This window comes from Oryctolagus cuniculus, chromosome 3 (genome assembly GCF_964237555.1).
Source record: "Oryctolagus cuniculus chromosome 3, mOryCun1.1, whole genome shotgun sequence".
Classification (NCBI taxonomy): Eukaryota; Metazoa; Chordata; class Mammalia; order Lagomorpha; family Leporidae; genus Oryctolagus; species Oryctolagus cuniculus.
In genome coordinates this window covers 13,266,597-13,283,201 of record NC_091434.1, presented here as the reverse complement: position 1 = coordinate 13,283,201, position 16,605 = coordinate 13,266,597, and the positions used below count along the sequence as shown (strand labels likewise).

Sequence of the window (16,605 nt, the reverse complement as noted above, 5' to 3'; positions counted from 1 at the left end):
TACAGGCAGAGTTAGACATTGAGAGAAAGAGAGAGAGACAGAGAGAAAGGTCTTCCTTTGCCGTTGCTTCACCTCCCAAATGGCTGCTACGGCCAGCGTGCTGCGCAGATCTGAAGCCAGGAGCCAGGTGTTCCTCCTGGTCTCCCATGGGGGTGCAGGGCCCAAGGACTTGGGCCATCCTCCACTGCACTCCTGGGCCACAGCAGAGAGCTGGACTGGAAGAGGAGCAACCAGGACAGAATCCGGCACCCCAACCAGCGCCACAACCGGGACTTGAACCCGGGGTGCCACAGGCAGAGGATTAGCCAAGTGAGCTGCAGCGCCGGCCCAGCAAGATACTCTTGTGTTACTCAAAAGAGATTCAGACTTTTCTCTTAGAGAATTCAGGCCTCAACCAGTTGACTGACACCCGTCTTTTTTATGGAGAGTAAACTGCTGTTAATCAATTTAAATGTTGAACTCATCCAAAACACTCTCAGAGAAAGTGAAAGTAATCTTTGACCAAAGATTTGGGCACCCCGTGGCACAAACTGACATAAAATTAAACCATGATATTACTTCCTTGTCTTGTCTTATTGCATGATTTAAAGCTAGTTTCTGTGGATGGCAGTGGTGAGGGACGACATCCCTGTCTTGTTCGCATCTTAGAGGGAAAGTGGTCAGTCTCTCCCAGTGAACTATGAGGTTCTCTACTGGCTTTGCATAGATGGTCCTAAGCACTTCAAAAAGTACTCCTCCGTTCCTAGTTTGCTAAGATGCTTTCAGTTTTGTTTGCCATGGTTGGATAATGGTGTTTTGTCAAAACTTTTTATGTTCTATTGCTATAGTCACATGGTTTCTCTTTTTCAGCAAGTTCAGGTGATAGATCACACTGGCAATGGTTTGAATATTGTGTACCTAGAATGAATCCCACCTGTTTGTGGCATATGCTTACCTATATTTGCTAATATTTTTGAGGAGTTTTACATCTATGTACACCAGTAAGTCTATAGTTTTCTTTCCTTTGTAATATATTTTACTTTGGCATTAGGAGTTTGGTTAGTCTGTACCTCATGTATTTCAATTCTCTTTAGAAAGATATACATACTTAAGACTGTATGTCTTATTGGAGAATTAAATACTTTGTCATTAATAATGTGTCTCTTTATTCCAGATAATCTTGATTCAGAAGTTTTCTTTAGTCTCCTGTTAATATAGTTATTGTGTTTTCTTATCATTAGTTTTATGATATATACTTTCCCATCCTTTTACTGCCAAACTTTAGAAATATTTGTAATTAAATAGGTTTCCTATGCACAATATATAATTGTCTCTTGTTCATTAATTTTCAGAGCAAATTTTCTGTTATAAAACAATTTATAACATTTAAACTATTGGAATTTTTAACTTTCTAAAATAGTTTAAGCCAACAAGAAGGTAAGAATGACTTTGGTTATTATAATACATTGGAACTACTGAAAGAACCCTTTGATCTTTTAAAATTCACATTTACTTTGATGTTCATTTTAATTCCTCTCATGGTATTTGATTTTTTGTAATTAGTTTTTAATATGCTTCCAAAGATATTTGAGGTGAAATCAGAATTAGAATTGCTTCTAGCTGACATAAAATTAAAAGAATTTATTGAAATTATTTCCTTTGAGGTTATATTAGAAAAGTAGATAGTATTACAGTGAATAATTTTATTAATTATCTGCTATTGTAGATAGGCGATAAGATGTCTTTAAAGCTGATCAGATATTAGTTTAATTTAATGAGTAGTAGCAACAGGTTTGTAGTCAAGTAGGCAAAGTTTCAAATGCTCACTATGCCACGTACAGCTCCATGATTATGGGCATTTTACTTAAGCTTTGTAAATTGTAATATCAATGCAAAATTGATGATATAAACTATGGACATGAGAATGTAGCTTTTTGATCATAATCTATCATTTTAATAAGCATATTAAATATTCTCATGTTTATTTTCTCATCTGTTTAATAGGATATGAAAAATTAGTTATTGGGGCTGGCACTGTGGCATAGTGGGTTGAGCTGTCGCTTCTAGTGCCAGCATCTCATAAGGGCTCTGGTTTTAATACTGGCTGCTCCACTTCTGATTCAACTCCAGAAGATGGCCCAGATACTTGAACCCCTTCATCCGTGTGGGAGACCTGGAAGAAACTCCTAGCTCTTAGCTTCGGATCAGCCCAGCTCCAGTGGTTGTGGCCATCTGGGGAGTGAACCTGTGGATGGAAGATATCTCTGGCTCTCCCATTCTCTCTTTGTAACTCTGCCTTTCAAATAAAAAATTAGTTACCATGTGTTTCTTGAAAAATAACTAGATATACTACAACTATCAATAGAATATAATTTAGAGGGTACCTGAAAGTGCTTAACACAATATAGTCTCTAAATAAATCATAAAATTATTCTTAACTCTTGGATCAGAAATCAAAGTTAAAGTAAATTCTTTGAATATGTCCAGACTTTTATGGTGTCTTTGTTTAATATTTTAAATATTAAATAATAATATTTTAAATTCTCTAGGTTCTTTATATCTACAGAAAGGAATGAATAGTAGATAGTAATGATTAGCATGTAGATAAACTTTGCAGATTTTGCTTTATATCGTTTATGACTTGAAAAGAGCATTAACTGTTTAAAGCAAATATAACAACACTATTTTATACATTGCATTACACATGTAGAAGATAAATGATGTATAAGACACTATATTATACATTAAATGACACTATAGTAATATGTAATAAAATACTCCAACAAAATGACAGAAATTGCTTACATTGAATAAAGTAGCAAGAATTGATGTGTAAATTCAGACAAATATTACATAATCCATTGCTTTATTTGTATGAAAGTATGTAATGGTCAATATTATAAAGCAAGATAGAAAACAGTCCTTTTTCAGAAGCTGGGTGTGAGGGGATCAGAATTTTGTCATTGGGAATGCTAAAGTTTTGGCATGACAGGCATCTTTTACATCTCGATTGTGGGAATAATTATAAAACTATGTATATTCAGTAGGATTCATCAAACTGAACACTTGAAGTGGGAAAAGTTTATAATATGAAATTTATAACTTATAACATTGAATTAAAAAGTATTCTTGAGGATTCATGTTTAGAAACAAGAAACAGTTTCCAAAGGACCTTCATATCTACTCAGTTCCTTCAGTGTTTATATTCTTACATTCGACCATGGATTTTGCAGAAGAGGAAGGAATTATCAAGATATTTAGCTTCTGTGTCAAATAAACTATTCTTTAGTTGACTTAAAGTAATCCAATTTGAGATGGGAAGAGTCAATCACTACTAGCCAAATGCAGTTTTTTATGTATGTTTATTGTTAAGATTTTGCCACATTCACTTCATGTGTAGATATTTTATATATTTACACATATATACTACTTTTTCTTAGAAACAGAGAAATAAGTGCAGGATTCATGATCACAACATGGGAACAGAAGGGTATATATTCATTTATGTGGTATGACTCAGTGAAGAAAAATTCATTACTATATATCAAATGATATGACATTCACACAGTTTTTATAATCTGTATGAATTAACTCCCAGTAGTAAGAGAAAACATGGCATTCATCTTTTTACGTCTGTTTTTTCACTTAGTATAAGGATCTCCAGTTCTATCCATTATGTGGCAAATGTCAGTATTTCATACCATCCTGTAGATGTACCATATTTTCTTTTTTTTTTTATTTGACAGGCACTTAGACACTGAGAGAGAGAGAGAGAAGGGTCATCCTTCCGTTGGTTCACCCCCCAAATGGTCACTACGGCTGGAGGGCTGCACCAACCCGAAGCCAGGAGCCAGGTGCTTCCTCCCGGTCTCCCATGCGAGTGCAGGGGCCCAAGCACCTGAGCCATCCTCCACTGCCTTCCCGGGCCACAGCAGAGAGCTGGACTGGTAGAGGAGCAACTGGGACAAAACCAGGTGCCCATATGGGATTACAGCACCACAGGCAGAGGGTTAACCAAGTGAGCCATGGCGCCGGCCCCCCACATTTTCTTTATCCAACCATCAGTAGACAGAAATCTAGGTTGATTCAATATGTTTGTGAATTGAGCTGCTATAAACATGGAAGCACCCTAATCAATTCCATATGTTGATTTCACTTCCTTTGGATATATTCTCAAGAGGCTGGGTCATATGGTAGGTCTTATTTAGTTGTCTAAGGAATCTACATGCTGTTTTCCCTAATGGTTGTGACAATTTACATTTTCACCAGGAGTGAATTAAAGTACCTTTTCTCCATAATCACATCAGCATTTCTTATTTTTTGATTTTTGGATAATAACCATTCTAACTGGATATCTTATTGTGGTTTTTATTTGCATTTCCCTCATTGCTAGTGATCCTGAGCAATTGTCATGTGTCAGTTGGCTATTTGCATTTCGTACTTTGAAAAATGTGTACTCATAGTCTTTTGCCATTGTTAAACGGATTGTTTATTTTGTTGTTTAGTTTCTTATGTTCTTACGTATTCTGTATGTTAATCCTTTATCAGATGTGCTAGTTTCAAATATTTTCTCCCATTCTTTTGTTTGTCTCTTCATTTTATTGTTTCCTTTTCTCAGAAGCTTCTCAGTTTGACATAATCTTGTTTGTCTATTTTTGCTTTTATTGCTGTATTTTGGGTCTTATCCAAGAAGCCTTTGCCTATTATAGGTACTATAGGCCGATATATTGTAGTGTTTCCCTATATTTTTCTCTAGTAGTTGGATAGCTTCAGGTTTTAAGCTTAGATCCTTGAACCATTTTGAGTTGCATTTTATGTACAATGTAAGATAGGTGTCTTGTTTCAAATTTCTGTATATGGAAATCCAATTTTCCCAATACCATTTTTTGAAGTGACTGTCATTTCTCCAGTGAATGATTTTAGCTTGTTTGTCTATGATTAGTTGGTTGCAGATATGTAGGTTAATTTTTGGAGATTATGTTTCATTGGTCTACATTTTATTTTTATGCCAATAACAGGCTATTGATTATAGTAGCCCTGTAGCATGTCTTGAAATCTGGTGTTGTGATGCCTTCAACTATTTGTTTTTATTGTTATGATTACTTTGGCTATTCAGATTCTTTTGGGCTTTCATATAAATTTTAGGAGTTTTTTTTTTCAGTTCTGTGAAGAATGACCTTGGGTATTTTTTTAAAAAAATATTTATTTATTTATTATTTGAAAGGCAGTTACAGAGATACAGATGACAGAGAACCATTCTCTGGTTCACTTTCCAGATGGCCCAGCTGGGGCTAGGATAGGATGAAGCCAGGAACCAGGAGCTTCAACTGGGTCTCCCACATGAGTACAGAGGTCTACTCACTTGGGCTGTCTTCTTCAGCTTTTTGAGGCACATTAGCAGGGAGCTGGATAAGAAGTTGAGCACATGGGACATGAACCATCAACTATATAGGACACCAAAGTCGCAGGTATTGACTTTACCCACTATACCACAATGCCATCCCATGTTCTTAGATTTTGATTGAGATTACATTAAAACTTCAAATTGCTCAGGGTAGTATTAATTCTTCTGATCCATGAATATGGAGATTTTTCAAATTTTGTCTGTCTTCTTTAATTTTTTTCAATAATGTTTTGTAATTTTCATTGCAGGGTTTTTCATATCCTTGGTTAAACTTGTCCCAAGGTATTTAATTTTTTTTTCAGCTATTGTGAATTAGATTGATCATGCAAGTTTTTCTGTGTCAGAACATTGTTGGTGTATAAGAATTTTATTGATTTTTGTGTATTGATTTAATATCCTACAACTTTGCTGAATTCTTTTATCAGTTCTAATAGTCTCTGAGCATTGTTATAAATGATCATGCAATCTTCAGAAAGGGATAATTTGACTTTCCTCTTTACAATCTGCATCCCCTTGATTTAATTTTCTTGCCTAATGACTTTGGCTACAATTTCCAAAAACTATATTGAATAAAAGTGGTGAAAGTAGACATCCTTTTCCTTTCCCCTATTCAATATAATACTGCATGTGGGTGTGTCATATATTGCCTTGATTGTGTTCGGATGTGTTCCTTTTATACCCATTTTTAAAGGTGTTTTTTAATCATGAAAGAATGTTGTATTTTGTCAAATGCTTTCTCTGAATCTATTGAGATAATCATACCGTTAACCTTTCATTTTGTTGAGTTCATGTATCATGTTTAGTAATTTGTGTATGTTGAACTATCCCTGCATCTCTGTAATAAATTACATGTGGTCAGAGTGGATGATATTTTAGATGCATTGTTGGATTTTATTTGCTTATATTTTGTTGAGGACTTTTGCATCTATGTTCATTGTCGCTCCCCCTCTTCGTGGAGGAACGACACTAGACCCTGCGCTGTTCTTTTGTCTGCTCGGCCCTTCCCGGGTTTGCTGCTGGTCCTTCCCGGGTTGGCTGCCGATCCTTCCACCTCTGTAGAAGAGCAGCTCCCCCTGCCACTTTCCCCACTTCCGCGGGGGAGCGGCACACCGCCGGCCGGCTCTCTCGGGGGCTGCTCAGATGTTATCTGGATGTTCCCCTTAGATGTTCCTGGTGCATGTTGTCTCTCTCCTCCTTTATAGTCCTCTTCCACCAATCCCAACTCTGCTACCCACACGCCGAGTATGCTGCTCTCCTCCAATCAGGAGCAGGATCAGCTCCTGCAGGTTATTGGTCGAACTGGAGGCAGCTGTGTAGAAGTTGTTTACTCCTCTCCCAGCGCCATATTGTGGGAGAGCAGATGCATAGAATAAGTCTTAATTCCAGTAACTTAGTCCAGTCCGAGTTGCTCCCCACAGTTCACCAGGGATATTGGTCAGTAGTTCACATTTTGTTTGTGTGTGTTTGTGTGTGTGCTATTTTTGTCCAGTTTTGGAAATAAGGTAATGCAGCTTTTTAGAATTAGTTTGGAGGGTTCCTTACCCTTCAATTGTTTTGAATAGTTTGATAAGAGTTGGTGTTAGTTCATCCTTAAAACTTTGGTAGAATTCAGGGGGCCAGCATTGTGGCTTATTGGATATAGCCACCGCCTGTTTGTGTTCTGCTACTCTACTTCAGATTCAACTTTCTACCAATGGCCATAGAAAAACATAAGAAGATGGCCCAAGTACTTGGGCCCCTGACACCCATTTGGGAGACCTGGATGAAGCGTATGGTTCCTGGATTTGGCCTGGCCCAGACCAAGTCATTGTAGCTATCTGGGGATTGAAGCAGCAGATAGAAGATCTCTCTGTATCTCCTTCTCTCTCTGTAACTTTGACTTTCAAATAAATAAATAAATAAATAAACCTTTAATAATAATAACAACAACAACAGCAACTTTGATAGAATTTGGCAGTGAAGCCATCTGGTCCTGGAGTTTTCTCTGTTGAGACGCTTTTTTTTTTTTTTGGACAGGCAGAGTGGACAGTGAGAGAGAGAGAGACAGGGAGAAAGGTCTTCCTTTACTGTTGGCTCACCCCCAAAATAGCCACTACGGCCAGCGCACCACGCTCATCCAAAGCCAGGAGCCAGGTGCTTCCTCCTGGTCTCCCATGTGGGTGAAGGGCCCAAGCACTTGGGCCAACCTCCACTGCACTCCCGGGCCACAGAAGAGAGCTGGCCTGGAAGAGGGGCAACCAGGAAAGAATCTGGCACCCTGATGGGAAGCTTTTATTACCATTTCATTTTCAGCCTTAGTTAATGTGTAGTCAGGTTTTCTGTTTTCATACCTCAATTTTGACAAATTATATGTGTCTAGAAATTTATCCATGTCTTCTACTTCTACTATTTTTTGTTCATAGTGGTTTGCAATAATTCCTAATGGTTCTTTATATTTCTAGGGTAACAGTTAAACATCTGCTTTCCACTACTTATATTATTGATTTGAATCTTTCTCCCTCTCCTTTATTTTTCATTATTTGGACCAAGAGTATATCAGTTTTACTTATTGTTTTTAGAAAACTAACTTCATTTCACTGATGTTTGATATAGTTTTTAATTTTGATTTTGCTTATTCCATGTCTAATTTTATTAATTATTTCCTTCTACTAACTTGGGTTTGGGTTATTCTCATTTTCCTAGGTCTCTGAATTCATTGTTAGATTTCTGATTTGATATCTTTCCATTGCTTTCTTTTTGTGCAGGCACTTATTTTTATAATCTTTCCTCTTAACACTGGTTTTGCTGTGTCTCATAAATTTTGACATACTGTATTTTCATTTTTATTATTGTCTAGAAAGATTTTATTTCTCTCTTATTTCTGCAGTACCCATTTTTCATCCTGGATCATGTTGTTCAGTCTCTATGTGTTTGCATAATTTCTAGAGTTTCTTTCATTGTTAATTTCTAACTTCATTCCATTGTGATTAGAACAAATACATAATGTGAAATCTTTTTTTTTAATTTCTTAAGACTTACCTTATGGCCTAGCATATTGTCTATTCTAGAGAATGTTCCATGCACTGATGTGTATTCTGTAGCCGTGCAATGGAATATCCTGTAGAGATCTATTAGGTCCAGTTTGACTAGTGTAGGTTAGCTCTGTTGTTTATTTGATATTTTTTTTGTCTGGTTGATCCATACACTGATGAAAATGAAGGGTTTCAGTACCCTAGTATTATTTTATTGGAACTTATGTTTTACTTTGTATCCATAAACATTTGTTTTATATAATTTAGTGTTGTAGCACTGGGTGCATTTATTTGCAATAGTCAAAACTTCTTTTTGAATAGATCCCTTAATCCTTACATAGTGACCTTCTCTGTTTCTTTAGTTTTTGTCCTAAAGTCTACTTTGTCTAAAATGAGTAGAGCTACTTCTGCTTGTTTTTGATTTCCATTTGCATAAAATATCTTTTTCCATGCTTTCAGTTTGTGTGTATCTTTACTGGTGAAGTGTGTTTGATATAGATAGCATTCATTTGGGTTTATTTTTAAATCAATTCATCCATTCCATATCTTTTATACCTGAAATGCCTTGAACATTTGGCCATGGGTCTCCTAATTTCATTTTTTATCAAAATTATACTTTGTTGTGTTTTGTTTTGGTAAATGAAATTAGTGGCAGCTCTATTTCAGAAATTTGTTGTAATTTGACTTGAAAATGTTGGGCACTTGAAAATGTTAATTGGGGGAGCTTCCCCATATTTTGCAAGGCAGTGAACTTCTTTCCATAATTGTTTTGCTATTGCCTAGAAAAGGGAGGATTTCATGGGAATCTTTCATAATTACTAGATGATATTCAAATGCTAGTATTTTGACATAAATTTGCTTGGCTAGAATCGAAAGTTACTAATCACTATTATATAAATGATGTGTAATTTTTTAAGGGAGGCAAAACTTGTATACCATATATAATGCTTTGAGTTAACATTTGAGAAGATAATGAAAATATTTTAAGTACTTGAACCAGGGATTATAAATATGTGTGGATGATAAAATTCAGACCTTACTCACATGAAATTTACATATAGGTGGAGCCCATTCAGTGACATATCTGTTAGTTATTCATTGTTTATCATGTAATTATTAATAGTAAAAAAAAAGCAGGAGTTAATCCATAAAGTAATCAGAAACAGAAAATGCAAGCAAATGTAGCAAGTGACTAGGCTCTCTCTGATAATTTAAGGTCCTAGAATTCACTTAAACTAAAATAAATTGTTGGAAGTGGCCCCATGGGTGTCCATTAGAGCTTTATGGCAGATTTAAGGACTTGGAATAGCCTCACTCTGGACCCAGGAGGCCCGCATGTCTCTTTGATCAATTATTGTACTTCCATTAAAATATTTTTTACTTCACTGTGGGGGCATCTTGATCACCCTGCATTCTGCCACAGTTGTCAGATCATTTGAGTCTTTTACTTTTAAAGGTTATCACTCCTCTCTGCTAATGCGTCCTGTGTTTAAGTAGTTCAAAATGCAGCTGATATAAATTTTTCCTGCTAGGCTAAGAATTGATGCCTCCCAGTGAAAGATGTTCATCACAAAATGCCCTAGTGAAATTCATGTGTTCTCTTAACAATTTGGCTGATAGAATAACACACATAGTAGTTTTGATGCTTCACATACATCGATAGCCTACTACAATAGGAGCAGTATTTGATGGATTTGGGAACTTGGAAAAATTCATCGAAAATGTGTTAAGAAAAAATCTATGCATATATTTAAAAAATTGTTTACAAAAATAAATTCATCTTCTAATTTCATGTTTTCATGAATTTTGGAAGCACCTTTATACACACTAACTCTATATTGCTGCTTGTAATATTTCTTTGCATTTCTATGTTGATGTGAAGGGTCTATTTGGAAAGAACAGGTGAACATTACCACTACCAAAAAACAAACAAAACAAAAAATAAGCAGTAACCATGAATAACAAATCTGTTCTTCCAGTATTCACTAACTAGTTATTTAAAAGAAACATAATATAATGAATGATCATTCTTTATGCTCATTAAAGGGAATCTACAAAAATTAATTGGAAATGTAGTAAATAGTTTAATCTTCCAAAATCAACAACATACTTTTGTACTGGAATAATAGTTGTACCTTTAGTAATTGCTAATTGTCTTTTACAATGTTTCTTTTTTTAAAAAATATTTATTTATTTGAAAGGCAGGGTTATAGAGAGGCAGAGGCAGAGGTAGAGAGTGAGGTCTTCTATCTGTTCAATCCCCAAATGGCTGCAATGGCTGGTGCTGAGCCCATCCTAAGCCAAGAGCCTGGAGCTTCTTCTGGGTCTCCCACATGGATGCAGGGGCCCAAGGATGATTTGGACCACCTTCCACTGCTTTCCCAGGCATATTAAAAGGAAGCTGAATTGAAAGTGAAGCAGCTGGGATTTGAACCTGTATCCATATGGGATGCTGGCACTGCAGGCAGCAGCTTTAACCACTACGCCATAGCACCAGCCCCTTATGTTGTTTCTTGATGTAGTCATGTTTGTCTCTGATTTCCAAACCTTTAGTTATTTATTTTATATTTGTAAGAGCACCACTACATAGAAAATATGTAAGTGCTTATTTTTTTAACAATCGAATCTCTGATTCATAGTTGTTTTAGTATTTTAAACCTTAGTTTTCAATTTTTGAAAAAAAACTTCTGATTTTTTGTGGATTTATATTTGTTTGGAATCCAAATGAATGTATGCTTAGAAGTTAAGGTTAAAATCTGTGTCTTAAAAGTTAGTACTGCACAGATACTAAATCTAGGGTGGAAATTAAGTCATTTATTTAAAATATATTTATTCACCTAAGTATAAAATGACTTGGCTTTTATTTTCTAAAATTCTAGTTATCTTCTAATTTTGACTTGGTTTCTTTCTTGTTCACTTGGGTGCTCTGTTGCATGCTTATATAGAAAAACGCAGAGTTGTATATTTAGATATTATGTTGATTTCCTAGGAATAGGTGCTAAATACACAAAAACTTATTCTTTCATTATTCTAGAAGGATGAAGTCCTAAATCCAGGGATTTTTCCTTTTGGGGAATCTGTGGTAATATTTGTTATGTAACTTTATTCTGCCGTCTGGTGATTGCTGGGAATTCTTGGTGTTCCTTGACTTGTAGGTACAGGAGTCTCATCTCTGGCCCTATTTTCTTTTTCTTTTTTTTTTTTTTTTTTTTTTTTGTTTTTTTGTTTTGACAGGCAGAGTGGACAGTGAGAGAGAGAGACAGAGAGAAAGGTCTTCCTTTGCCGTTGGTTCACCCTCCAATGGCCGCCGCGGCCGGCGCGCTGCGGCCGGCGTGCTGCGGCCGGCGTGCTGCGCTGATCCGATGGCAGGAGCCAGGAGCCAGGTGCTTTTCCTGGTCTCCCATGCGGGTGCAGGGCCCAAGCACCTGGGCCATCCTCCACTAAACTCCCTGGCCACAGCAGAGAGCTGGCCTGGAAGAGGGGCATCCGGGACAGAATCCGGCGCCCCAACCGGGACTAGAACCCGGTGTGCCGGCGCCGCTAGGCGGAGGATTAGCCTAGTGAGCCACGGCGCCGGCCAACTCTGGCCCTATTTTCACTTATCATGCTCTCCTGTGTGTATCTGTGTCACTTGTTTCCTTCTAATAAGAAGATATCAGTCACATTGGATTAGAGTTTACTCAAATCCAGCATAATCTAAATTTACCTTTAGTACATCTATAGAGACCATTTCAAAATAGTGTCGCACATGTAGGTGCCGGAAGTTAGGGCTTCAACGTGTCTTGAGGAGGAACAATTCAATCCACAAAAGATATTCACAGAGACAAAATTTGAAGGGACTTAAAATATTGGTCGGAAATTTAATTTGGTGGAAAAAAATTTGTGAAATTCACTAATATTTTACAAAATATTCATTTTCAATTAACTTTTTGATGGCCCCACCTCTGATGTACACACTTACATACATAAACATACTTTCTGCGTCTTTTTTTATTCACAAAATAATATTTTCTCAAAGCAATTATAACAGCTCTAGTACATTTTAACAACTTTATGGTATCCTAAGTTATGAACAAACTAATAATGTATTCACTTACTCATCATTGATGGGCATTTCCCTTTTTATTTTTCCAGATTTTTGTTCCCATCAACAAAGCTGTGTTTTAAAACTTCCTAAGTGTTACAAGTTTGATTTCAAAAAAGCTAAAATAATTTTGCTTTCTCCAACAGCAAATGAGTGTATCCCTTTCCTTACATTTCTGCCAGGATATGTTTTGAAGCTTTTAATATTTCTTTATCATGGGCATAAAGTGATGTCTTATTCCTGTAATTGACATTTGTTCATGAGTGGGTCTGCCTATATTTATATACTTTTGCTGAACATTTGGATTTATTTTACAGTGTGATGTTTGCCTTTTCTCTATTCTTCTGTATCTGTTGGGTAGTGTTATAAATTTTCTTCTCCAAACATAAAATCTATAAATAATCTTTCCTTTTATAGGTCCTGGGTTTATGATTTTGATTGACTAAAACTTCCCTAGGAGCAGCTGACCCTTGCGTCTCTTAAGGCAATTGTTGTGGCTATTGCGCTTGTTTTCATGATCCCTGCTCTTCTTCTTTCTCATGGTAATTAAACTCCTGGACTTTTCCTGTGCCAATGACTGCCCGACAAAAGTACACTTGGCTTTCCTTGTCGATGTATACTAAATTCTTACATATGATGTGAGCGGAATGTAGTGATGCCTTTTTTCAAAAAGGGCATTGGGATTGAAGTATGAGAAACAGATGTTTAGCTTAAGGGTTAAGACACTGGTTAGGATACCTGCATTCATATAAAAGCACCTTAATGGATACTCATCTTCTGCTCCAAACTCTGCCTTCTTGTTAAGGCAGATTCTGGGAAGTAGATGGGTTAAGATATTTTGTTCACATCATCCATGTGGGAGACTTGTATTGTGTTCCTGATATTCAGCTTTGGCCTCAGCCCTGGGCTTATTGTTTTGGGCATTAAGGTAGTAAACAAATACATGGGAGCTCTGTCTTTCAGCCTGTCTTCATATTTCAACTTATCCTCTCTCTCTCTCTCTCTCTCCCTCTATCTCTCTCTTCCCTTCTCCATGTCTCTCAGATTGTGTTTCTCTTTTTCATTTCTGAGAGAACACTTTAATTTACATTATAGTGAAAGCCTTAATGCTACATTAAAATAGTTCAACAAATAAAATGTAAAAAGACCATGATTAAGCAAGAATAGAAACACAATATAAATAAAATTAATTTTTTAAAAAAGAAAATAAAATATTTGCTCAACAATATTCCCAGCATTAATGATTCATTAATATCTCTGTGTTTACTCAGGCACCGAGTAATTACTTTTCTGAAACACTTTTAACCAAATGTCAAAGAAGCTCAAGTAATAACTGCAAATATGAATCATAAATTTAAAATTAAATTTGACATTTTCAATTGTGGGTATGAGAATTCCTGAAACAGCAGGGACAACTGAGTGTTTAACACCTGTTTGCTTTATTTAATACCAACACATACTATACTTAGTAAGTACAGCAGCTTTCACACTAAAGTATCTCTGCAAACTTATGGTCATTCATTCTGAGAGCATTGTTTAATTAAGAAATTCATTCTCAGTAATTTTATCAGTGCTATTTTACTGATGTCAATCATCTCTGGAATTACGATATTTAATTAAATGAATGTATAATAGATAAAATTGGCATGGTCAATATTTTTATGATATGTCTATCTCATCCTCTCCCTTAACTATTGGCTTTTTCCATGTAGCAATTTCTTACTTACCCAGAGCGGGGAGATTGATGTATTCAAGATGACCTCCAAAGCAAACTGGTTTACTGTCTATTCCTTTCTCATCCCTGTCTTGGTCAAGTTGGAAAGGCCACCAACACTCTCCTCCTCTGTGACTCATGTAAGTCAAGGCAGAGAATCTGATTTTAAAAGATGTGCAGAGAAACCATGCTGTGATTCTCTCTTTTTGTTTACACCTGGATTTGATCTATTGTTTGGCTGGAAACATTTATGACATAAACTTGTCTCACTATCTGTAATTTGGGGGAGGTAACAGAAAACCCCAATTTAATATCAGAACAAAGCTTCACTGTTGTGTTAGCCACATTCTTAAATACTTAAATACTTCTTAAATATTTGATTGGTAGATGTTGTAGCACAGCAGATTAAGCTGCCCCTTGGGATGCCACATCCCTTAGCACAGTACATGATTTGACTCCTGGCTACTCTACAATTCTGATCCAGCTTCTAGCTAATGCATCTGGAAGGTGGCAATGATGACCCAAGTACTTGAGTTTCTGCCAGCCATGTAGGAGACCCAGATGGAGTTCCTGGCTCCTGGTTTTGGCCTACCTGTTGTGGTCATTTGGGAGTTAGCCAGTGAATTGAAGTTTCTCTCTTTTGCCCTCTCTCTCTTTCTCTTTTTTTCTCTCTCTCTTTTTCTCTCTCTCTCTCCCTTTTCCTCCCTCCACCCTCCCTCTCTTTCAATTAAAATGAAAATAATGAATAAAGTTTTCTATAAATGACCTATCTATAAAGTATAGATATTGAGCATCAGTATTTAGACTACTTAATGGCAAACTGATGATGTTACCATAGCAAAGTATATATTAATTATACTTCACAAAATTATTAGTCTGCAACACATTTGGGGGAAACTCCTACTGCTTATATTTTTTTTTTTGGGTGCAGAAGACTTTATTGATGGTTTCATGACAAGGTAGGGCTCCCTAAGCCCCTCCCCTCCTCCGGGGGTCTGGGATGGAAACTGTGAAGAGGGGCAGATTCTCAGTGTGGTGGAGACTGAGTGAGGGCAGGGACTCCCCAGCGGCTGAGGGCCTCTCGTCCTCCTCTGGTGCTCTCGCTGGGGCCGGTGGTTTGAGGGCTCTTACTCCTTGGAGGCCATGTGGACCATGAGGTCCACCACCCTGTTGCTGTAGCCAAATTCGTTGTCGTACCAGGAAATGAGCTTCACAAAGTGGTCATTGAGGGCAATGCCAGCCCCAGCATCGAAGGTGGAGGAGTGGGTGTCACTGTTGAAGTCGCAGGAGACGACCTGGTCCTCGGTGTAGCCCAGGATGCCCTTCAGGGGGCCCTCGGATGCCTGCTTCACCACCTTCTTGATGTCGTCATACTTAGCAGCTTTCTCCAGGCGGCAGGTCAGGTCCACGACAGACACGTTGGGGGTGGGCACACGGAAGGCCATGCCAGTGAGTTTCCCGTTCAGCTCAGGGATGACCTTGCCCACGGCCTTGGCAGCGCCAGTGGAGGCAGGGATGATGTTCTGGGCGGCCCCGTGGCCGTCACACCACAGCTTCCCAGAGGGCCCGTCCACGGTCTTCTGGGTGGCGGTGATGGCATGCACCGTGGTCATGAGCCCCTCCACGATGCCGAAGTGGTCGTGGATGACCTTGGCCAGGGGGGCTAAGCAGTTGGTGGTGCAGGATGCGTTGCTGACAATCTTGAGAGAGTTGTCATACTTCTCGTGGTTCACGCCCATCACAAACATGGGGGCATCGGCGGAGGGGGCAGAGATGATGACCCTTTTGGCTCCGCCCTTCAAATGAGCCCCGGCCTTCTCCATGGTGGTGAAGACGCCAGTGGATTCCACCACGTACTGGGCACCAGCATCACCCCACTTGATGTTGGCAGGATCTCCCTCCTGGAAGATGGTGATGGCCTTCCTGTTGATGACCAGCTTCCCGTTCTCAGCCTTGACCGTGCCATGGAACTTGCCGTGGGTGGAATCATACTGGAACATGTAGACCATGTAGTGGAGGTCAATGAATGGATCATTGATGGCGACAACATCCACTTTGCCAGAGTTAAAAGCAGCCCTGGTGACCAGGCGCCCAATGCGGCCAAATCGGTTCACTCCGACCTTCACCATCGTGTCTCGGGGACGCGCTTGCACTGCACGAGAAGAAGCGGCTGCCTGTCGAACGGGGCGGAGCAGAGAGCCCCTACTGCTTATATTTTGAGAAATACAGTACCTGGGTCAGACCCATGAATAATGACTAACATAAAGTTAGCACTAAATAATTGTCGGCTGACAGAATAGATATGAGCATACATTCTTGTCTTTGAAATATTAGTTTGTACAAGTAGTTATTCTACCAAAATGTGAATCATAACCAAATAAGAAGGATGGTAGAAACTTAATCTTCAATTGAA

General features: G+C 37.9%; 1 pseudogene; it reads right to left on the bottom strand.

Annotated features, from left to right (window-relative positions):
• Window positions 1–15,104: 15,104 nt before the first annotated feature.
• Window positions 15,105–16,395, bottom strand: LOC138843043 (glyceraldehyde-3-phosphate dehydrogenase pseudogene; annotated as a pseudogene).
• Between the last annotated feature and the right edge of the window lie 210 nt (window positions 16,396–16,605).